This window comes from Neopsephotus bourkii, unplaced genomic scaffold (genome assembly GCF_033783945.1).
Source record: "Neopsephotus bourkii isolate Nb327-2 ecotype Australia unplaced genomic scaffold, CSIRO-AGI_Nbou_v1 NB_214, whole genome shotgun sequence".
NCBI classification, from domain to species: domain Eukaryota; kingdom Metazoa; phylum Chordata; class Aves; order Psittaciformes; family Psittacidae; genus Neopsephotus; species Neopsephotus bourkii.
In genome coordinates, this window is record NW_026900726.1 from 822,533 (window position 1) to 846,394 (window position 23,862).

A 23,862-nucleotide genomic window follows, 5' to 3' on the forward strand; every position below is an offset into this window, starting at 1 on the left:
TGCTCCAAAATGCCCTTGAGTTTTCACTAGAAAAGCTCTGTGTATCCTATAAAGATATATACAAAATCTTTTTATGCTTCCCTAGATAATAACCCCCTTAACAATCAAACCCAGAGAATTCTTCAAGTTCTTGTCTCTACCCAGAGCTCATACAAGGAGGATTTACCATTTTGGAATGAGTAGGTCTATAAGTTACTCTAAGCCGAGCCAAAATAAAAAGATGCCACACAAACAAACAAAAAAAAAAAAAAAGTACAGTATGTTCAGAGGGGAAGAACTTCCAATAAGTTGCTTTTTTTTATATACTCCCATGGAGCAAAAAAACCTGATGAAGCTTCAGAGTTAGGTGTTTGCCTTTGGTGAAAAATGTTGGTTATTTCAGGATGTAATTTGTGATTACAGACCAGGGTCTATGCCAAAACAGGCTGTGCAATAGCAAATAGAGGGAAAAGTTGCAGATGGGAGAGTGCGATACTTTGAAACATGAATTGAGTCAGCTCTTGGCTTACTCTTCTACTTCAGACTTTCTCTACAGTGCAGAACTAATCTGATAGTGTTTGACACTGCAACTAGGACTGCTTCCCGGGAAACTTATGGGGATGGCTGAAAAATACTGTTTCTTTTATTTCCTCCTGTTACTAAAAAAGCAATGAACAAACCTTTCTAACTCACTTTTCACAGGGGAAGACTGCTTTGTATAAATTTTCTAAAGTTATTTTCAAGTAATGTGTGTGATCATTATAAATTTAGTCCAAAAATAGCAATGAACCTTCTCTACTTGCTTTTCTAGGCCAGTGGTACTTGGTGAAGGACTGACTGCCTGAGGCAGTCACAGTTGCCAAGCTAACTGTGCCTTGTTTCTGTAAAGGTAGATGCCCCCCCAATTAATTCACCATGCATAATTTTAAGTAGAAACCTTGCTATCAGTTTAATGAAGCTCTTTGTCAGCCTAATAGAATTTGTAACATTATTTTATTTAAGAAATCCACGCAGACCAGGAGAAAAAGAAAGAAAAGGATTCCTTTTCCAATATAGTAATAGCAAGCAAACAGGAAGACTGGACGATAATTAAATTACTTTTTCCTTCAAATGCAATTTCATAGGTTTAATGAATTGAGACCTCAAACTTAAAATGTGTTTCAGAAAATCAAATTCCTGTGAGGACAAAAAGTCCCAGTGCATTATTACAATGTGGAACATGTGACCTTCTAATTTTCATTGTTTATAGCATAGAGTAGGGTTGGTCTGCATATCTGCTACTGAAAGAAATATATGATACCTTGTGTTCCACTATCTCTTGAGAAAAGGAGAGAGGAAGGGAAAATAAAGAATACTGACAAGCCAAAACAAATCTGAGTGTGCTTTAAAGACTTAATAGTGGAGCAAAATCTGGAGAAGTGCATTTGAAATTTCTCATCATTAGGATCTTTCTTCCCTTCCTTCTGTGACCAGGGTGATGCAGAGAGAGGCCTGTTGTAAATACAGCAGGAGGTTGGCAGCATGGCAGGTAAATGATGGCAATGTTTATTTCTGAAGCATGCTGTTACATTTAGCAGCATTTCGGCAAGTGCTTAATCTGCATGCTTGATATATCTATCTAGACCTAAACAAGATGGATGAGGGAAGGAAATAGTTTACAGGATGTCTGCTAATCCATGACACATTCTGTTTGGAGGTCAAATTAATTTCCAGCACAGTAGGACTATAGATGCAGCAGCTTTCCTGAGCAGGGGGCTCTATTCTGTGCCATGTGTTCACACAGGGTCTTCTGTGGCAGCAACATGAGGAAAAAGCAGCTTGAGTGATCAGAAGTGTTAGAGAAGCAGCACATGGTACCAGCAGGTATACTACTTGCTGGCCAGACTTTCACACTCTCTAAAAGATCATTCACTAAACCATTCCTTCAGGGCCATGTCTTGTTGCATTCCTTTCTTTTCCCCAGAGTAGGATCCCTAGGTTTCTGATGCCTAATTGCTGCCAGGCTTCTGCCTCCCCAAATCCATATGTCTTTTCCTAAACCTAATCTGGTTCCACATGCTCCAGCAGAAAGGAAAGGTCTTGATGTGACTGAATTCCTGAGCCAACTTCAGCACTGTATACAGCAGGGGAAGGTGCAGGAGAGGGTTTCTCCAGAGAAGGTTGCAGCACTGCCTTCACATAACCCAATGTTTGTTACTCCCGTATCAGTTTTCTTCACATAGATTACTGCCACAGAGCAATTTCTTCCCTGTTGCAGTGAGCAATGCTACCATACTTGAACCTCAGAAAACATCCAGCCATTTAAATGTGCCACATTTGAACTGCCAGACAGCTGCACATCTCTGTTCGGGTCTCACCTTCCATAGCTGGTGTTTGGGATCAGCCTGAGAGGGTTTGCTTGAGTTATTGCCAGCGTTTTTCTCTCTGGTACAGAACAAGAGACAGTGACTTTTCAGCCTAGTCTTATGTTCCCATGTACGACTTGAGGGTTTTGTGTTCTTTGTTCCTGGTCTAGAGCAAGCTGCTGAAGGACTTGAGGCTGAGTCCTTCCTGCCCTGTGGATGAATATGTAGGGTGTTGCTGTTCTTTAGTTGCTCGTAGGTGCTCATTATCAAAATACATGAATTCTGTGAAATGGAGATTTTCAGAAAAACACACCCCCTCCAAAGTAAACCCTTTGACTTGTTTTCAATAAAGTGTCTGAGAAGTTTTCATGCACTTATGAGGTTTCCTAATTCAAAACTGATTGTGTTTGCTCCAGTCAATTACTAATCTAATTTGCAATACTGAGAGCTGAAGTTTTAAATAATTTAATTGAACTGAGGTAGTTTTGTATGGCAAATGTTTGCTCATCGGAGCTTGATACAATATACAAGCAGCAGACTTTGATGTTGTTGAGCATATAAATTAAATAAATATTCAAATAATGAATGAGCAACTAAACTAAATCTGAACTGCATCTGTTGCGCATCTGTGGACACCGGGGCTTGCGGTGTCATGGTGCAAGGAGGGTCAAGGATGGTCAGGGGCTGGAGAGACCAAACACGGGAGCCTTAGCTCCCACAGGGAGGGGTCACCCATGGCTCCCCGATGCACAGTGCTGTCAGGGCATCTGGTGCTCTAGTTCCAGTGGGATGGGGCTGCACTGGGCTGTGCTGGCTCTGTGGGCTCTGTGGGCTCTGGGTCCCCATAGGCAAATGCCATGAAGGGGGACACGCTCCAGGCCCTTATACCTAGGAAGGAAATGCTGATGTTGACTGAACTGGATGATTGGGAGTGAGCACTTCCATAAATGCAGTTTCTGTGACTTTATACTGTGGTACACTATGGCATGGTGTTATGCAACATTACTGTCTTGGGATTTGACTGAATGAATGAAACTTGCTTTAACATTAAAGGTCTGTGAGATCACTTTGTAAATAACTTACACCATTAGGCTCTGCTTAGGTCAGCTTGTAGCTCTAAGCAAGAAAAAAAAAAAAGGTATAAACATAATCTCGTATTTGAAGCCAAGATTTAAAAATCTTACCCTATCAGCGATATGCTGCTGCTTTATTTGCACAGCTAAAACAGACACTGTGGTCTCTGTAACCAGAAACACCTTCTCAAACTGATACTGTGATTTTTTCCTTCAGGGTACCTATCTTCAGGGTATTTATTACCTAAACAGCAGAATTTCACACTGGCTTTGGAAAATAAGGCTGAGCAGTTGGAGAAATGTAACAGCAGTATTGTGATTGCTGCTTCTTAAATGCAGTTTAGACTGTAACCCCACACTGTAACTCCAAAGATTATAGGGCCAGAAACACTGAAAACAAGTTTTGTGGTGGAGAAAGGGGCAGAGTGAAGTGGATGATAATGTGGTTTATAAGGAAAAGAGTAGAAAATGATTGGATGTATTTGAACTTAGATCAACACATAAAATAGAAATTTCAGAGCTAGAAAAATTAGAGGATAATAAATCTGAGTGAAAAGTTTGCTTTTCCAGAGAAAAAGTTGGAAACTTTTCAATGTTCTATAACATCAAAGAAGGACTAACCCCACTCCACGCACAATGGCGTGAATTAAGAGCAGACCATTTAACAGCTTGAAATATCTTCATGTTACTAATTTGATGGTCCTAATGTTGTGTTTGAAGCAGGTTTTTTTTTGTAGTCCTCTTACAGCTGAATTGCAGTAAACCTGCCTCTTAATTTATTCAGTTAAAAAATGACTTAAAAAAATTTCTTAACTGTGTAACCATCTAGGTCATTTGATTAGCCCGGTATTTCAGTCAGGTCTGTTCCGAAAACAGCATCAGTGACAGTAGAGCTGACAGTGACAAGTGATATTTTATTCATTTTTTGACCCATAATTTGCTAGCATTTATTTAGCTTGTTCTGTTGAATAAATATATCTCATGACAGTACCGACTTTGAATTTTAATTTAGGGTCACTTCTAACCATTATTGGAGGCAAGTCATGGTACGTAACACTATGCCCTCAGACAAACTCAAGTGAAAAAGTCTAGCATTTCATCAAACAGGCTTCTTACAATTACAGGAGGAAAAAATAAAGTATGTTAGTTTGTGGAAAGTTGATGGATCTTCTCCAGCTCCAGTTTCTGTGATTTTGTTATTTTATCTTTTTATGTGAAAAAGAGCTGTGTGTAAAACCTGTGAGAAACTTTGTACCTTTAGGCTTTCTGCCTTTAGCTGAAGGTCTTCCTGGGGCCTAGGGGTGGCTGAGCTGTGGCTGACCCCAGTCACTGTCCCCTTTCTGACTTCTGTTGGAGAGGGAGGGCACCTCATTGCCCTGCTGCCTTGCAACCTGGCCATGGGGTTTAAATGTCACTGTAGAGGAAAGGTTAGAAGAAAATATATCTTGGCAAGATGAACTTAAATGATGTAGGAGGACAAGAAAAGCTGAGGAAGGTCTCTGGCTGAGGTGGAAATACTGGGAGTTAGACACCTGGAAAGTGATTGTAAGGTGGGAGAGAAGGTGATGGAAGCATAAGAAAGTGAAGTCACTTTTGTGAAATGGAAAATGAACTGGATAGAACTGGATATAGTACATCTTCTAGAGATAAAATATAGACACAAAGGAAGTAGCAGCAACTTACTTGTTTCTGAATTTCAATCCTAAAGTAAAATATAGAAAGCTCTTCCTACATACCTCATGTAGGGAAAGGGAAAAAGGAGATAGTGATGAAGGGAACACTCAGTGTAAGAAACTCTGATCTCTCTTCATACACTTGCTAAGCTGGTGCTTGTTGTGATTACACCTTTAATTTGATGATTTAATTTTTTAGAATGCTGGAAACATTGCTAAAAATTTCTGATAAATTCTTTCTTAATAAAAAAATATGTTTTAGATATCAGGGGGCACCATCAAGAGATTTAATCATTCTCTTAAGCACCATTTGATTAAAAATGCAGATACCAAGACCTATGATCCAGAAGCTGAAAACTTGTGGCACTGCACTGTTTTCATTTTATATTTCTATCTCTGGAGAATATCTTGTATTTCAGTATGTAAACAGGGTCATGGTAGGGACTTGACTTAATAAAACCTAAACTTGTGTTTGTAGGTTAGCTTTGGCATTTTTTTCAAATTGCTCACAGCTGAATCCAGTAGAAAGAGATAAAAGTCAGGATAATGGGTAGAAGAAATATTGACTAACGGTGCCTCATGTTCTCTCGTCCAGGCAGGTAACCTAATACGATAAATGATAAAGGTACTGATCAAATGTTATCTGAATTGTGGTGCAATTAATAACCATAAAAATGAAAATACTAAAAACCTAGCAAATGAGAGAATTATTGGATCTCTCTCTCTGGAGGCTACAGTGTGGGATAAACTCCAAATGTCTGGGTGGCTAATTATTTTGTGAGTAATCATTTTGATGCTAGATCAAATCTTGGGACTGTAGCTTTTTCCATTAGGAAGATGTCTTATTTCAGCATTTACACTGATGTAGTCAAATGTAGAGCCTATTGAGCTCTAAACTATTCCTCTCAGAGAACAGCTGGATGAACTCTATTACTAAGAATAAAACCCACCACTGATTTTTCAAACTGGGTAATTCCCAGCACTGAAGATAAATGCTTCTCTGCATCAGACAGGCAGGGTATTTCAGAGTAAATTTTATTGCTAGGATGATCCTAGGAATAAAACTTCATGCTTTTGTTGCTTTGTTTGGCTTTTTATTTAGTTTTTTTTTTTTTCTCCCAAGGTTGGTTCTACTCTGTCACACTATAATTGTTAAAGAAAGTTGTAGGCAAACATTGGACTGTTCATTATCATAGAAAAACTCCTACTGATTTCAGAAAGATGAGTCAGAAGTAATAGTGGTTGCCTAGAATACATGTTTGTATTAAGATTTACACACATTTATTTTTTTTCTAAGATGTTCAACTCTGCCTTCTAGAGTAAGTGCACACTTCTCCTAACACTTGCAGGAATACAGCAGGATGTCCAGGGCCAGGAGAGCTATTCTCTAGTTTGTTCAGTTTCATATCTGCATAGAGATTATTAACACTCTGAAGATCTCCCAGGCACTGAATGGAGTTTTAGTTATTCAGAGGCTAAGGAATTAGATCTGGCTGATTATTCTGCAAGTCTTATTCTGGTCTTTAGTCAGATGTACACAGAAAACTCCCATTGAATTATTTGGATTTTCATCACAGACAGTGTAAAATATTACTTTTTTTCTCAGTAACTTAATGCTAAAGCTCCTTCAGTGTTGAATGTCAAAGCTGTGACTTCATATCATGACAGAATAATCTAGCTGGAAAGGACCTGAAGAGTCTCTAGTTCAACCTCCTCCTCAAAACATGGTCAGTCATGAGGCCAGATCAGATTGCTATGAACTTTATCTAGACAGGTCTGGAAAATCTCTATAATCTTTCTGGACAAACTGTTCTAGTATATGACATCCTTATCCTGAAAAAGTCTTGAACTTCCCTTGTTTCACCTTACTCTTCTCTTGTTCTCCTGCCATGAAACCAGCTCTTCTCCTGGCTGAACAAATTCCAGTCCCTCAGTTTCCCCTCACAGGGCAAGTGCTCCAGTCCTGAAACAACCACCACCAAACCCTGATGAACTTTGTCAATGTTTGCACCAGTTTGTCTATGTCTGAGTCCCACTACAGAGCCCCAAGCCTGATACAGCATTTAGCTATGATCTAAATAGGGAAGGGATCATCCTTTCGCTCACTCTGCCATCTGCACTCTTCCTGTTCATACACCTGAGGATGCTGCTTAACATCTTTGCTGCCAGAGCACACTGCTGGCTTGTGGCCATGTCCTTTTCTCAGAGCTATTTCCTGCCTGCTGTTGCCCAGCAAGGGTCCAAGGCTTTGTATTTGTTTTTGTTTAACTTTGTAAGGTTCATGTTGGCACATTCTTCCAGCCTAAGTGTCCTGCATGGTAACTCTGCCCTTAAGTGTTTTGACTGGCTTCTCCATCTAATGTTATCTGTATATTTTATGAGAATGCACTCTGTTGCATCTTCCAGATAACTGAAAAAAGACACTGAACAGGACAGGGCATAGTATAGACTCTTGCAGTACTTACCACAGCCATCCGGGTAGAGTACAATCCACTAACCACTACCTTCTGGACCTGGTCATTCAAACAGTTGGGTTTGGTTTTTTGTTCATTTGTTTGTTTCTTTAAATCCTTCTAGTTGTCCAATCATTCAGACCATAACATTCTAACTTGCATGCAAGAATATTGTGGGAAAGAGTGATGAAAGCCTTCCATAAAACATAATCCAGAAAACATGGCTTTCATGTAAAGAAGCTGTCTATCTTGTTCCTGTTCAATATGACATAAGGTATAAATTCAGGTTTTGATGCTTCTTAGTTAATACTTTATTATTTATTTTTTTTTTGTGAATATGTCATGGTATGTTTAAAGACAAGGTGACACAAATGACCTGGCTCAGAAAACCTTAATAAAACTAAGTCATGTGAGAATGTGATACAGGAACAAGAATTTTTCAGATATTGTCAATGCCTGCTGTAAAAAAGCTAGCATCTGTTTCCTGCATTAAGTGCTTATGGTCCCTTTTTTCACGTTTTGTAGCACAGAAGAAATAATTCTACAGTGATTGTATTAACACTTCTTGATTTACTTTAGCTTTTGCCAAGATGTATTTACTTGTGTACAATTTCTCTGTAATTTCAATGTCTGATATGCTTCTTGGTTTTACCCATATTTTTCATTTCATTATAATTGGTATAATGATATAGCCAAATGTCACATGCAATTTTTTGGCATAGCATTCTTCTGATCATATGTGGACCTTCACAGTGTAGGCTCCCTTCATTGCTGAAGGAGGGAGATGGGTACATCTGGCAAGCAGCTCATTTCTTCCTCAGATAAAGAGGAAAAACAAGGAAGATTAAATATGTCTTGAGAGCACCCATAAGCTGTAAGAGAGTCTAAAGTGTCCTGCTCATACTAAATATTTATATGCCAGGTACATAAAAATACGGGACCTAAATCCCTCGTTTTTCTCTCTCCTGAGAACTGTTGAGCAATGAAAGCTTTCACACTGAAAGCAGGCACACTGTGAAGATACAGCTATGGCTCTACTAGCTCAAAACGGCAGAGACAATTTTTTAGGAACATTCAGATTTGATGTTAGCTAGCAGGCTGCTTCTATGAAGGGACTCCTGGAGTATGTGCAAAATAACCTATGAATACATGAGAAGTACTTGCATGAATAATTCTGGTTTGATGGTAGCAAAGCACAGTTTCAGGCCATGGCTCAACTGGCAGTCTGATTCACTGGACATTGCTCAGACTTTTCTGCCTTTCTCCAGCTATTTAAGGAAAATGGAATAAAGATGTATGGAAGAAAAGGAGGTTTTTTCTTTCATAAGATCTCATCCAGTTTTGCATGAAATTATTGGTGTGGGCTTTCCAGATGGTTCAGTGAGAAGTACAGTCAGGAACAACTCCAGAGACTCTTCTTGTGCAGAGCTAGGAATCCTCCAAGGGTAGCCTTGGATAAAGTGGAAGAATGCACAAAGCCAGCAAACATAATTAGTTTGAATTGGCTGTTGTGTTCTCATGAAATGGAGCAGAGAGGAAATGTCAAAATAAAACAGAAAAAAATAATAAAAACCCCCACCACTAAAAAACAAGTATGCCAAATTATGAACTGGTATAAGTTCCTTTTCTTGCTTTGTACCATTCTTCAGTTTGACCTTTGAAGCTATGGGTTATCCAAAGAGGAAACAAATGTGAAGTTCTACTTATCTGCAGTTCAAATTATCTTGTTATCTACTCCTAAAAAAGATCACTTTGGTGGTGGAATAAAACACAACGAAATATGTAGTGCATTGCAATTTCCCCGTTTTCAGCCACTGGCTTTTCTAATGTGCTATCTAGATAAAGGTGAATTGCTCTCCATACGTTGGTTTTTTATATTCTCCATTTACCCAAAGTAATGGCAGTAATGTGTGCAAATCTATCCAGGAGTCTTGCAGTCGAATGAGATTTTCAGTTGGAACAGCTGCTTTCCTCCTGCCTTCTTGACTATGGTTAGAGATTGTTTTTGTTGTAGAAGAGAGAAAAATTATAGCCAGTACAGTAGTTTGTTTCTCATTAGGGTAAGCATTTGTACATAGGGTTTTCCGACGTCAGGCCACAATGCAGTTTGCACAAGGGTCTAACTAGTTGCCTGAAAAAGACCAGACTGAACAGAAAAGCTTTTCTTTTGTTACTTCACAGTACTAATGAAAAGCTTTCATACCCTAAGCATGTGTGATTGGGCTAGGTTCTGCCTGTTTTCCATCCATGCTATTTGAAGCTTTTCCCATTTGGATTTCTAATATTGAATTATTTGAACACAGAGAGCAAGGGACTTTGTAGGAAGGACATCCTACAATGTGGTGAGAGAGTCAACTTTCCATCTCTGTTCTCAGTCAGGCCTAGATCTAACTCCTGGGTAGATAGGCTTTCTGGGGAGCTCTCTAAAATAGTTTCACCAGGTTCTTTAACATTCTCTTTTACCTCTTAATCTATATAACAAGCCCAAATATCTTCATTTAAATTGCTTCCATTGCAGAACAAGGAACATAGTTTAAACTTCTTTTGTTACCTGGTCCTCAGGCAGAAAACATCAGACTGTTGCAAATAACTGTGGCAGTCACCTTCTTTCTTCTACTTCAGCAAACAGGTGTGAGAACAAGGGAACTGGTAAAATCATAAAAATATTGTGACTAAATATCTGGGAGTAGACACTGAGCTTTAATTTTTCAGCTTTGTGCTCAGAATATTTCCATGTTCATTTTCATTCTCTGCAATTCTTGAAGGTTTGTGCTGAAATATATTTTTCTTTCTCCTCTTTGTCACTCTTGCTCCTAAATTCTGCAGTGGACAGAAGAATTTGGATGCATACAGGAATATTCTGTCTTCATTAAATTTAATGCTTAATTGGGATGGCTTCTTCTGTATGCTTACCATTGTAACTTGAACACAATGTTTTATGAGCAACTCATAAACCCTGAACTTACTGGGAGTACAAAACCTGCATTCTTTCCTAGATCGTCTCTTAGTTCTAATATCATAGAAACAAAACAAAATGCTATTACATCAGCTTTGGTGGTACAAACACAGCATGCATTTGCCCTGTTAAACTTCCCCTGCAGAAAATTCATCTCTGGTAGGATGAGTTGCTTTGGAATAGTTTTATTTGAACGTCAGCTTGGGTTTTCTGCTGCCTTTTGAAAAGTCTGCAGATCGAACATTACCACCTAGTGGCTGACTCTAGGGACAGGAGAAAAGAATTGCACACTACTGCATGCAGGCCAGGCCAGGTTTTGCTTTTAAAAATCTGCCCACTGTGTGCAGTCTTAAATGTCTGAAAGCAGAGACCTGTTGGGTTTGTATTTGGTTTAGTCCCTAAGTACTGCATTGTAGTCGATAAATATCTTCAAAAAGAAAACACAGAACGAAAGAAAAGTAAACTTGCAGTTATGATCAGAAATCCATTTGCTTCAGATCAACTACAGTAGCATAACTGCTACTGTACAGCAGATGTGTAGTGCTGCTAAGGGAGTTCTGCACTCAGGTGAAAGAGCTGCAACCAGTGTTCTAACTGTGAGTGCAGACAACACCTCTGCAGAGGGGGTGGCTGAGCTTAACTTGACTCAGAAGCACAGGAATGGAATTTTTCATTTGTCATTTGTCAAAACGTTAGGTTAAAAAAAAAAATGTATTTTTTTTTTAACTTGCTAACTAAAGCAGTAACATTTATTAAATTGTTTAAGCATGGTTTTTATTACCTAAAAAGAAGCCTTTAGGAAGTTTGGATTATCTTATGTTGAAGATCCACTTCTGTTACTTGATACTATACAGTATGATATACAAGCTCATTAAAAAAGCAAGAAATTGGGTGAGCTTTGAGTGTCTGAAATAACTAACTTATTAGTGATTAAATTTAAGTTCTCCACGTATTCCTAACATCCAAGGGGCAGGAGGGGAGCAGGGAAGGGAAAGTGGTAACTTTTTTCCATTTCATTTGAAAAATCCAGTTACGTGAAGGGATGGGTATTTCTCTTGGTATTCCTTATCATACCTTCAACTTCTGATTAGAGGCAAAAGAAGCAATATATGGAGAAATCAGTTTTGAGTTTTAAAGAGGAAATTTATTTACCCTGTTTTTTTGGTTGGATGATATATGTTTGGAAAACTTTTCTTTTGCAATTAAATTCTCTGAAAAAATTAAAGTTGGATGAAAACTTTCAGTTCTGGGGCAGCTTTTTCTCTGTGTTTAAGCTGTGATAGTCACTGCAGATATTATCATTAATGTGATTATTTTTGCAGATAATTGATATTTAGGGGTCACCAGAAAGAATTTCACTAAGGCTGACTTGAGTTAGCAGTAGCCTGAAAAGTAGACTGCAGTCCCTTTTATTTCTTTGAAGATAAGGATCACCAACTGTAACTTTGCTCCTGCTTCTGCACTAGACTTTGTTTATATCCCCAGAGAGCCTGGATTCACTGGGACCTAGTGAGTGAGCTAGTAAGGACAGCTCATAGGTATAAGTCATTTTGGCAAGAGGCTCAAGCTAGAGGCTGAAGTGTAAAAGCTTTCTTTTATCATCAGGTGTTAACAGTGAATCAGAAACTGGGATCAAAATATCTGTGTCCGCTTTTACAACTGTATGTGTGTGCTTTAATCAGGAAGAGTAAGGCTGGAGGTTGCAATTGATTCAAGACAGGAAAATGGGGCAAAATACTCATTGTGAATACTGAAAACAATTCTACTTGTGAATTTATGTAATTCCATGCTCCTTAGTTTAGCCTTCAAAATATCTTATTCTCAACTTATGGGTTTTATTTTCTTATGGACCAATTTTAAACCTTTTGCATACTGCAAATGCTCTAAACAGTAAAAAATACTTTTCTATTTTATAGTACAATTATAACTATTTCTCCAAACATCTTCCAATATACACACTAGGCTATCACTAAGGAAAAATATCCAGAGTTTTGGCAATGAGATTCTGAGCAACTGTATTTCTATGGTAAAATGAAAATTAAAGTGACTACTAGTACCCAAGGGCATTCATAAGTATCTAAAAGGGAGGAGGGAATAGCTTTTAAGCAATTATGAAGTTACTTTATCAGGATAGCTGATATCACATCACGTCTTGTTAGAAAGTTAAATCTCTCAGAACTAATCTCACTGCTTTGTAGTGAAAAGGACTGTACAAATGAAATCCAACATCTTGCAAACGAGGCCCTGTAGCAACTGATGCCAAGTTTGTCTTTTTGTTCAAGGTTACACTTGTAAAGAATCATTGGCTTATAAACTCCAGAAATTACTGCCTGTTTTGTATGGCACAGGGGAGATGAAGTTGTTGCTTCTCGAGGGCAGCATCTCAGTGGTGGTAAATGGGTGGGGATGGGGAAAGGGCAAAATCAGTATTTTTGCTTTTTTTGTGTTTTTTTTTTTTTTAGCCAAACTATATAGTGTTCAAATACCACAAAGATAAATATGTGGTAGATGTGCTCAGGGAGTCAAGAAGGTAATTTGCTATGTACAGGGAAAGAAGGCTGAGGAAAGACCATTCAAAAAGCAAGTGATTTTAGTCTAAGATAAAATGACACTCTCAAGAGTCCACCATTCATTCAGGCATTAACAATATAGTCCTGGCTAGCCATTTAATATAAGACTTTCTCCAAAAGATAATTGCAAAGCTTTATTTTTTTAACATAAACATCCAAGGAAAATATTTGCTGTAACTGCTGAAGAGATAGAAGCCTATGAATGCCATTACTGAAGGAACAACTTCTTGAATGAAATATAAGGCTATGAATCATAAAGAGGTGGCTTGCTTTCCTCATGGCAGATTCTTTACATAAATGGCTACAGCAAGGGCAAACATGTAGCAGTGGCTGCAGAAAAAAATCAGTGTTTAAAAAGTTTAAGATGATGGATGGCCCAGCAGTACAAGGCTTCTTGTATTAAGATTGGCAATGTGCATTAAGTATTTTCTTGGTTTAGATGCATAATTAACTATCTGTGATGGAAAATCACCTCTTTTTTTCAGCAAAGAGTGACTAGGAAGGTGTCTTTTTATATGTGGGAAAACAATGAAACTGTTTCTAATACAGATGCACTCAGTCTTCTGATGTAGATGCATTACTAGAATGTACTCAGTTTATGCTTTGTTGACTCTTACAGAACTTGAGCACATGCTAAATCTTAAGTAGCTACCAGGTGCTGTACTGAATTTTGGCTGGTGACAGGCTGTTCATAAAACTTCCTTTGTGGTATCATCTATATTAATGCTGATGGTCCACTCTTTTTTTGAGGTCTCTGTGGTGTGGGCAAGGGGTTCCCAGTTGTCTAGGGTATGTGTGTGTAAAAGTTCCTGCTGTCTTTGGGGTTTAAATGGATTAGTATCTGGTTTTAACCAAATTTCAAAGACTTGTTTTGGGAGTTACCTGGTGCTATTGTATATTTTGATAGTTCCCCCACACGAGGTTCTTCAAATAAAGCCCTCTTAGTCCTCCTCTTACATTTTTTTTCTCTTCTTTTGTGCTGTGGGCTATACATAAGGCTGAGACTTCTTAAAATACTTCAAGCCCCTAATATCCTTCACATTGATTTCCCTTGTTTGTGACCAGTGTTCCTTCCCTATGCTCCATCAACAGCTCTTGGCGCAGTCAATTACAAGTCCCCTCAGCTTAGGAAATAATATTTCAAACTTAAACTTCTACTAAATTTGTTTTGGTTTTAGAATGATTCAGGGACAGGGGGTGGGAATGGAGGGATAGGAGACGATGTAGGAAAAAAGCCTCAGAGCCAGAGTTTAATATTTTTTTCCCTAGATACACTGAACTTTATAGGCCTCAACTTCAATTATAATCTTTGAGTGGATGTTAACCATGGACCAGTTATTCAGAAAAGTCTCTATGGTGTCCATTCTCACAAAACTTAGGAATTACTAATAACCTTAATAATTGGAAAGGAAAATTGTATATTGGCAAGGAGGGTTTATTGGGATATTGCCTTCTTTTTGTAATGCCTTTATTGTTTTATACTTCAAAGAGACTATTTGAGTGAATAATTACTTTCCTTTATTTGTTTTCAAAATTCTTAAGCTTCATGTGCTATTAAGTACAACGCAGGGTTTCCCCATTAACAAATAATCACTTTATTGTAACAATTGATATGATTACACTTGGCTAATATTACTCTGTTCATCAGAAAAATTTGGTGGTATTAGTAATCTAGAAGTTAGGTATTATCAAGTACTTCAAAAGGAAAAGATTAGATTTATTTTCATCAGTTCAACATGTAAGAACCTAAGCTTGGTACCTCTGCCTATTTTTTTGAAGTCAAACCGGGTTTCATCTATGCAAACACACACAGGCTTGTATGTATGTGCACATACGCTCTTTGCTGAAAGGAAGTCTGATACAGGCATGGACATGAGAAGTATATGTATTTACTGGTAGTGTTAAACGAAATCAGTAAGATAAATCTTGTCTTAATTGAAAATCCTTTTCTGAGCAGATATTTGCAGTAAGACTTTTCTGCTTTTGCAAAATTGAGCAGAGTTTTGCTAAAGAGGAGCAAATTATGACAGGTAATTAATTTAGGAGGCAAAATTACACTTATGGTACCATTCAGTTGAAATTCTTTGCAAAATTTGTTATGATTTTTTTAAAAAACTTTATAATTTATGGCTGAAGGCTGCAGTGTTTTATAATGGGGCTCTGAGGAAATGCTTTAAACAGTTATGGTGGCTGCTGCAGCATCCACCAATGCAATGAAAGTACAGTTGTTGTCAGTAACATGACTAAAAACTGACGAAGTGGCACATCTTGCCTATATGCCTTGTAGCTGATAAACATCCACTCTTTTGGTAAGTAACCCCATGAATTCCATTAAATAGTACCCACTGGAGAGTACTAGAGCAGGATCTAGCTCTTAGAGATCTGTGGATCTGTACCTTTGGTTTTTGCCAATGTTATTTAATTGAAAAGAAGACTGAGATAAAATTACAGCCTTTTGAATGCCAATGTGTGCTTGCAGCTTTGTTAACCCACTTTTTTCAATTTCAGTGGAACATTCTTGCATAAATAAAACACACTATTAGAAAATAAATTATGCATAAGATGTTACCTTCTGGGTAACTGCCCCCAGTTTATACACTGGGCATGACATGCTGTGGTATGGAATACCTCTTTGGTCAGTTTGGGTCAGGTGTCCTGTCTCTGCTTCCTCCCGGCTTCCCCTCCTCCCTGGCAGAGCATGAGAATCACAAAGTCTTTGGTCAGAGTAAACATCACTGAACAGCAACTAAAAACATCGGTGTTATCCATGCTGTTCCCAGGCTGAAAGTCAAAAACACAGCACCGACTACTAAGACTGAGAAAAATGACTGTTACTGCTGAACCCAGGACAGTATCCACCCCTTATTTCATTATCATTCACATCATGCTCAGATCCCACATTTTCAATATACCATCACTCTTATCACATATATACATATATATCCACACAGAATGCGAGAGAGAGAGATCATTCCTTAGTGCACGGACCAATCCTTATAAAGCTGCCGAGTCCATTCGGTCCGTGATGTCAGGCTCCATCACTTGTAACAGTCTTTCAGAGCAGGAGAGGCTGTGTGCAGTGTACACACTCATGAATAACCTGGGCAACAGTGTCCATTGCTAAGTCCACACCTCAATCATGAGTCCATCTCTATGTTGCATCTCTGCCCTGATGGCCTGAAGTGTCATGGACCCACCAGGCTCAAAACAATTCACCCTCCCCTTCAGCAGTTTCTGTATCTTGTTGCTGGGGACTCCATACATCTGCCTTCCATCTCCGATACTTCCAAAGCACTGGAGGGGCCCAGTGGACTAGATACTTGCTCATACTGTTCCACACACCCTGCCACTCATGACTAACCATGAGGAGAAAAACGACTGCTACTACTGAACCCAGGACAGCGAGTCAGTGATAGCTTAAGTTCAGCGGGTAGTTTAGTGCACAGTGATCTGGGTGAACCTGTCTGGTTCTGAATTAAATGACATGGAGTTGTTTTGTAATACCCTAGCACAGATTAGCAGTGGGGTGTTTAAAAAGAGTAGTGAGAAGTAACTTTTTTAATTGCTTCAACTGCCTCTCAAGCAGTCTTCTCCAGAGCTTTCAACAGCTTTACAATGCTCCCTTAAAGCATAATTTTAACTGTGTCACTTTAGTAAGTTTCTCCTCTCCTTCCCTAGCCCCCTTTTTCAATCCTTTGGCATTATAGGAGCCAATCAAGGTTTGTAAATAAGGTATTTCCTTGTACATCATATAGCCTGGTGTGGAGACAGTGTTGTCACGGGAGAATGGATAATTGGTGCAAAAAAACTGAATAATCCTGAAAGATACAGCAAGGCCGTGAGAGGCCCGAGGAAGCTTAAGCAAGCAAGATAAGAAGAAGCTGTAATTCACTGAGTTAATGAGAACTGTGGACTGTTGGCAAGCTTTTGAGGTCAAGTTCTCACACCTGTGCTTAACCAATTGTGTATTAGTCACTAAGGGTCCTCAAGACATGTATCCAATCATAATATGTCAAACCACTGTAAGTGCCTGTAAGAAACGGTATGCAAGGAGTTAAAGCTTTGTAATAAATTGGAATTTTCTGATCACATTTATTGTTCCTGCGTTGTCCGTGACTCCTGCGTCGACAGCCTGATACAGTACTTGCTGGCACCAAGACACAGCATGCTTATGAAGGTGGGCTTTTGAGCCTGAATTTCTTGCTTAATTAAATAAAAAGTTAATTAAATATGCACTATATCTTTTGCATCAAAAAGAAGAGAAAAGCAAAGGCCTTTGTACAGATTAGTTAAGGGTCTTTGCAAATGGTAGCATAAACTCTATAAATACATATTTCAACATTAGCAGAACTGAAATAATTATTGCAAATATAATCATCATGATTTATGTCAATATGTAAACAAAAAAGCCCCCATCCCTTGAAACTCTCATCTGCTTGTCAAATTTGGAGTAGCAAATGTAAGCAAAAAAAAAAAAAGACACATTAGAAGTGGCAGATGAAATTAGTGAAGAGATCTTCACAACAGCACAGATCAGAGATCATAGGCCTGAGGTTTTACAAATTCCAATGAAGGTTTTTGTTATACACATGGGAACTACAGAAGCTATGTTCCATGGAAGCAAACAGAATTTGGCCAGTCTTAGAGAAAAGATATGTAGGCTTGGGTCAGAAGAAAAATCTACCTTTAAGTACATGCAATAGATTTTTTCCTTAATGATCTTTATAATTAGGTTCTTCCATGAGCCTCAGGAGTACTGGCAGTTAGTCAAGTTACACAGAAATGTGCAGCTGGTTCATTTACTAATTGCTGCCCATAAATTAAAGAAATAGTGCAAGATAGGTTTCTTAGTTATGCTATTCAATAATTTTAGCACACTGGATAATCTGGCTGCACTTCAGCTCTCTGAGAACAATGTATTTAGCTATAAAAAGCCAGTTTAACTCTGCGTATATGAAGGTTAGAGAACCCTTGAAGAAGTATATCTACAATGTGTATAATAATTGCTTAATGTAGAATGTAGTGTACTTGATAGACACTTGTATTAATTAGTGAGGAGAGGAATTATATTTTTAAGAAAGTCATTGGTATCTTCTTGTACAGTACAATCTAGGCACTGCATGGTGTGTCACTTATTTGAATGTTCAGGAGAAGGGCAGGGGCATCAAGTCCAGGAAACTTCATATAAAACCAATTTTAGGTAGCTCTATTTTTTTTTTTTTTTTTTTTGAGAATACAAGTACGTTATCATTTTCCCACTTAAAAATGTGTTTTAGTTCCTGAACTTGATCATATTTCACTAAGCAAATCTTCATGTAGATAATTCTTGGACTAGAGGTTTGTGTTTGATACTAAAATCTCAAACCAGATACTCTTTCTTCTGAACAAAACCAATCAAATGTAGCTATTAACATTCATAAATATTTTATTACTTATTCTTCCTTGGCTAGGAATAAATGCACAGATGCAAAGGTAAATACTAAATTATTCTCACGTACGTGATTTTTTGTAACCCTTGGATATTTAAGAAACTGTTAGGCTGGTCCTCTCCATATAGGTGGTGACTAGAGTGACTAAGAGTGCTGACTAAGAGTACCAAATACCTTTACTTCCTATAGAGCGTGGAGTTAAATACTGAGCAGGACAGTGGTAGGTATTTATTTTACAGCAATTTCATTTGCAGAGTTCACAGAAAGCAACTAGAAAGATACTGAAGTCAACACAGTTTTAGGCAAAGGGTAGATGGCTACATCTTGACCCAATTATCTGGAGTGTACTGCCAGTGATATCAACCAGTGTCTCGTTCCTTATGAAAGAGTTATTTCTCTGAAACTGATCCAAAGATGAGAAATATTTTGTTTCTTTTTTGCTCTGGTCCCTCTTCAATTTTGTTTGACCATTCAAGTGCTAAGAGGCAGCTGGAAGAACATATAGGGTGTTAAGAGTGTCTCACTTAAGTATCTGGAGGAAAAGGCCTCTAAAGTTTTGATCTTGTTTTTTATTTCAAACTTAACTACTACTCAAGTAACTCATCCTCTGAACAAGAAAGCTCCAAGCACAATGAAATCTCTCTTGTTTCTTGTATGTTGTAACAGGCACCTCTTTCCTGCATATCTACCCCTGCCCTCCAGAAGTTTGTGAAATAGTCTAATCCCCTGACTAGTAGGGGTATGCCGCATTGCAGGTGTGATTGAAAGGAGAACTAGATTAATTTATTGAATATACAATTTTCATTTTTAAAGGATTTGCTGATGATAACACATATCTAGGAACAAAATATCCAACACCAAGGAAATGGAGAAATAGGAGGAATCCTGCTTACTTCAACTGGCTATCAATAAATTCTTCTTATCTGCATCCTTGCTTAGAGGGCTTAGTGACAGACTGTCATAACTTGAGTTGTTAAAGTTGTATGAAATTTTTTCTATTAATAGTAAATTTATTTGAGAATAGTTCTTCAGATTTTCAATGAATAGTTTAGGCTCAAAAAAAAAGGAGAGATATAAAAATGCTGAAAAAATGACTAAGAAAAAAAAAAGTATTTTCCCATACATGGTCTGCTAAGCTTTAGCAATATGATTGTTTGCTACCTTTTCCCCCACTGGAACTTTATCTTATTCACTGTTCACACTGGAGAACATTTATTTAATGTTTATTTAATAGATACCTATATTTATTTAATAGATACTTATACTGCTATCTGAAGAATAGGTGTCGTGGTTTAACCCCAGCCAGACAGCTTGTCCACTGACTCCCCCCTCTTCCTGCCCTCCCCCTATTCCCAGAGGGACGGAGAGGAGAATCAAAAAGAATGCAACTCCCACGGGTTGAGATAAGAACAGTTTAGTAACATACGTATAACACAAATCACTACTGCTATCACCAATAATAGTAATGATAAAGGAAATAACAACGGAAGAGAATACACCACCTCATCACCAGATGACCGGTAACTCGCCCCCCCAGCCCGACCAAGCACCGACCGATACCTCCTCCAACCCTGCAGTCCACTCTAGCCCTTCCGTGTCACTCCTCAGTTACCTCCTGGGCATGACATTCTGTGGTATGGAATACCTCTTTGGTCAGTTTGGGTCAGGTGTCCTGTCTCTGCTTCCTCCCAGCTTCCCCTCCTCCCTGGCAGAGCATGAGGCTCACCAAGTCCTTGGCCTAACCAAAACATCATTTTTATCAGCTCTGTTCCCAGCCTGAAAGTCAAAACACATCACTGCACCAGCTACCAAGAAAGAGAAAAATGACTGCTACTGCTAAACCCAGGACATTATCCACCCCTTATTCCATACCATTCACGTCATGCTCAGATCCCACATTTTCAATATACCATCACTCTTATCTAAGTGCACTCTCATCGTAGTGCATGGGCCAGTCCTTATAAAGCTGATGAGTCCATCTGGTCCATGATGCCAGGCTCCATCTCTTGTAACAATCTTTCAGAGCACAAGAGGCTATGTGCAGTGTTCACACTTGTGAATAATCTGGGCAATAGTGTCCATTGCTAAGTCCACCCCTCGATCATGAGTCCATCTCGATGTTGCATCTCTGCTCTGATGGCCTTAAGGGTCATGGGCCCACCAAGCTCAAAATAACTCACTGTCCCCTTCAGCAGTTTCTGTATCTTGTTGCTGGGGACTCCATACAGCTGCCTTCCATCTCCAATGTTTCCGAAGCACTGGAGGGGCCCAGTGGACTAGATACTTGCCCATACTGTCCCACACCCCCTGACACTCATGACTGTCCAGCCTTGGGAGAAACCTCTTGGTCCTCCCATATTGTTGCCTAACCCCAGACAAGACCCAAACCTGACTGCTTAACTTTTGAGATCAGACAAAGTGGTGGTGGGTAAAACACAGTCTGTATGCGTGTCAACATGCTGATCCCCATCACAATCAGCAGGCAGGTCCCAAGGGCACCCAAAGGCCATTCAAAACCTTCAGAACTCTCAAGCAATGCTGCTGTACTTGTCACTGGGGCTGGTGTAGCTGCTGTGCTTGCCGGCTCTCCCACCACCAGCTTCTCTTTTCCTGAGTCCAGCTCTTCCTCCTCTGCCTTGCTGGGAAATGCTGCGGGGTCTCCTGCATCCTCCTGGGGCTCAGCGGGCGGCTTCCGGGGAATGCTCTCGGCTGTTGCGGGGCTGAGCTCGGCCGTGGGGCTCGGCTCCTCTGCGGGGCTCGGCTCCTCCGCTGCCTTCTCCCGCTGCTCGGCAGCCGCCTCCTTCCGGTCCTCGACCGCCCCGACCTCCTCCACTGGCAGCCGTCCCCTCGCGGCCTCCGGTCCCGCTCCCGCCGCTGCTTGGTCCCTGGGGCCGCTCTCCCGGCCCGCTTCAGCAGCCGCCGGCTCCCGGGGCCACTCCCCCTCGGCTTCCCAGAGCCTCACGCAGACGCAGGCGAGGGCGAGGGCCAGGACGGTGAGGAGCAGCCGGACGGCCAGGGACCAGTCCACGGCCACGTCCGTCCCGTCCTGCTGCTGGAGCCCGCCCGTATTACAAGTGATTGCCATAAAGTACAGTGAGACAGGAACCTTAGCCCAAGCCCCACACTTGATAAACACTAACACAGCAAATACTGGCTCTAAGTAAGTTACAACATTCTGAAGCTGTGAGATCAAGAGGAACAACTCTGAGAGCCAATAAATCAGCATTGTGACGAGTGACTATTAATCCCATCAGATCTGTCGTTATCTCAACCCTTCGAGCCCTACATTGGGCGCCAAAAAGAACTGTCATTATCTCAACCCCTTGTGCCCCACGTTGGGCGCCGAAAAGAACTGTCATGGTTTAACCCCAGCCAGACAGCTTGTCCACTGACTCCCCCCTCTTCCTGCCCTCCCCCTATTCCCGGAGGGATGGAGAGGAGAATCAAAAAGAATGCAACTCCCACGGGTTGAGGTAAGAACAGTTTAGTAACTAAGGTATAACACAAATCACTACTGCTGCCCCCAATAATAGTAATGATAAAGGAAATAACAAGGGAAGAGAATACACCACTTCATCACCAGATGACCGGTAACTCGCCCCCCCAGCCCGACCAAGCACCGACCGATACCTCCTCCAACCCTGCAGTCCACTTAGCCCTTCCGGGTAACTCCTCAGTTACCTCCTGGGCATGACGTGCTGTGGTATGGAATACCTCTTTGGTCAGTTTGGGTCAGGTGTCCTGTCTCTGCTTCCTCCCAGCTTCCCCTCCTCCCTGGCAGAGCATGAGGCCCACCAAGTCCTTTCGGGTTCTGTTCCCAGCCCAAAAGTCAAAACACAGCACTGTACCAGCTACCAAGAAAGAGAAAAATGACTGCTACTGCTAAACCCAGGACAATAGGTCAGTGACTTCTTTCTCACAGCCTGTTCAAGTTCAGTTTTGGAAACTTCCTCTGAAATTTACTGGCCACAAACATGAACAAAGAGGCTCCACCTCTGTGCAAGGTGGAACAAAGAAGTACTGCTCTCTCATTTTACAGATTAGGACCTGACACATAGGAAGACTATGTCAAAAATGCTTCTAAATTTGAGTGCCTGCTTGAAGATGCCTTTTGGAGTGATATTACCATTAAATAACACGTTTCATATTCACAGCATAGCTGTTACTGACTTTCAGTACCCTGAAATGAGAATTTGATTTCTGGCTGAGCAATAAAAAAAGACTCTCTAAACCAAGCCTGTTCGTATTCCCCTAAAGTCCTGGTCTTCTGCTAAGACGCCTAATTTAACTCAAAAGACTTAAGAAGGACTATATAACTAAATGTAGGCATTGCAATGTGCACATTTATGTCTGAATAACACTGAGCTCCTTTAGCATGGTCGAAAGAAATAAAAGACAAGGATCTCCCACAGATGGCATCTAAAATATAGTAATAGATTTGCATTCTAACACCTGTCTCTGAAAGGGGGGTGTGTATTCCACAGTTGGACATCTACAGCTAGGTAAAATTAATCCTACCTTCTGCATCTCACCCAGCTGGCTCCTTAAATGGCCACCTGTGTCACACTTAGTCTTGGCTAGCCTAAGCTGGCTTTGACACCAACATGCCTTCAGATCTTTTCTCCATCTGTCTGCTTTCTGCCCCTCACACCCTTTATTAAAGTAAGGCATCCTCTTTTTCCATGCCTTGTAGGGGTTCAGAAGTGTCAAGCTAGTCTAGGGCATAAGATAGTAATCATGTTCCTGCATCTTTTTTCAAATCTATGAAGGTTAATAGGGACTTATGCTCACTGTTCTGCAGGATAGTGATGGTTGTAAAAAGGCTAGCTACAGCTTCCCAGAGAGCTGGAGCTTGTCTGGTGCTGCTGATGGCCTCTGAAAATGAGTTGCTTTTTTCATGTTGTCTGCTGACTATATATGACCTTAGAGTTTCGAAAGCCATTGAACTTGCCAAATTTGAAGAGATAAAATTACGTGTTTCCAACATCAGGGACACACTCCTTTCTTCTACCCATCGTTCAATTGGCTTTATTGGAGACATAAGAGTTTTTTGGTTAGAGAATACTTTATCTTCTCTAAAAGAACTGGAACTGTTTACTTCTGATTTTTTTCCTGAAATGGGTGACTCTTTTAAAAAATGACCTCCACCCCTCCAAGGGGAAAAAAAAACACCAACATCAAAAAAAACCCCTTATTCTCAAAATTCAGCTTTGGGCAGCAGTATGATGCAGATAGCAGCAGCCCCAGTTATTTGAGCTGTTGGTTAGAAAAGAATGAGAAGAAATAGCCATACGAAATCTTACGATAGAAAAAAAAAAAAAAAGAAAAAGTAACATCTCTACAGATTTGATTTTTTAGTTTTTATTTTTGTTTTTTAGTTTTAT

The 23,862-nt window shown here is 39.8% G+C and overlaps 1 long non-coding RNA gene across 1 annotated transcript in view; it reads right to left on the bottom strand.

The window, feature by feature from the left end:
- The window catches only part of LOC133207470 (uncharacterized), a 285,491-nt gene that overhangs the window by 78,186 nt on the left and 183,443 nt on the right, over nt 1-23,862 (bottom strand). The window contains exon 2 of the long non-coding RNA XR_009724052.1: nt 20,313-20,400. This is a non-coding gene — a long non-coding RNA (uncharacterized LOC133207470). The remainder of the gene's footprint in view (nt 1-20,312; nt 20,401-23,862) is intronic.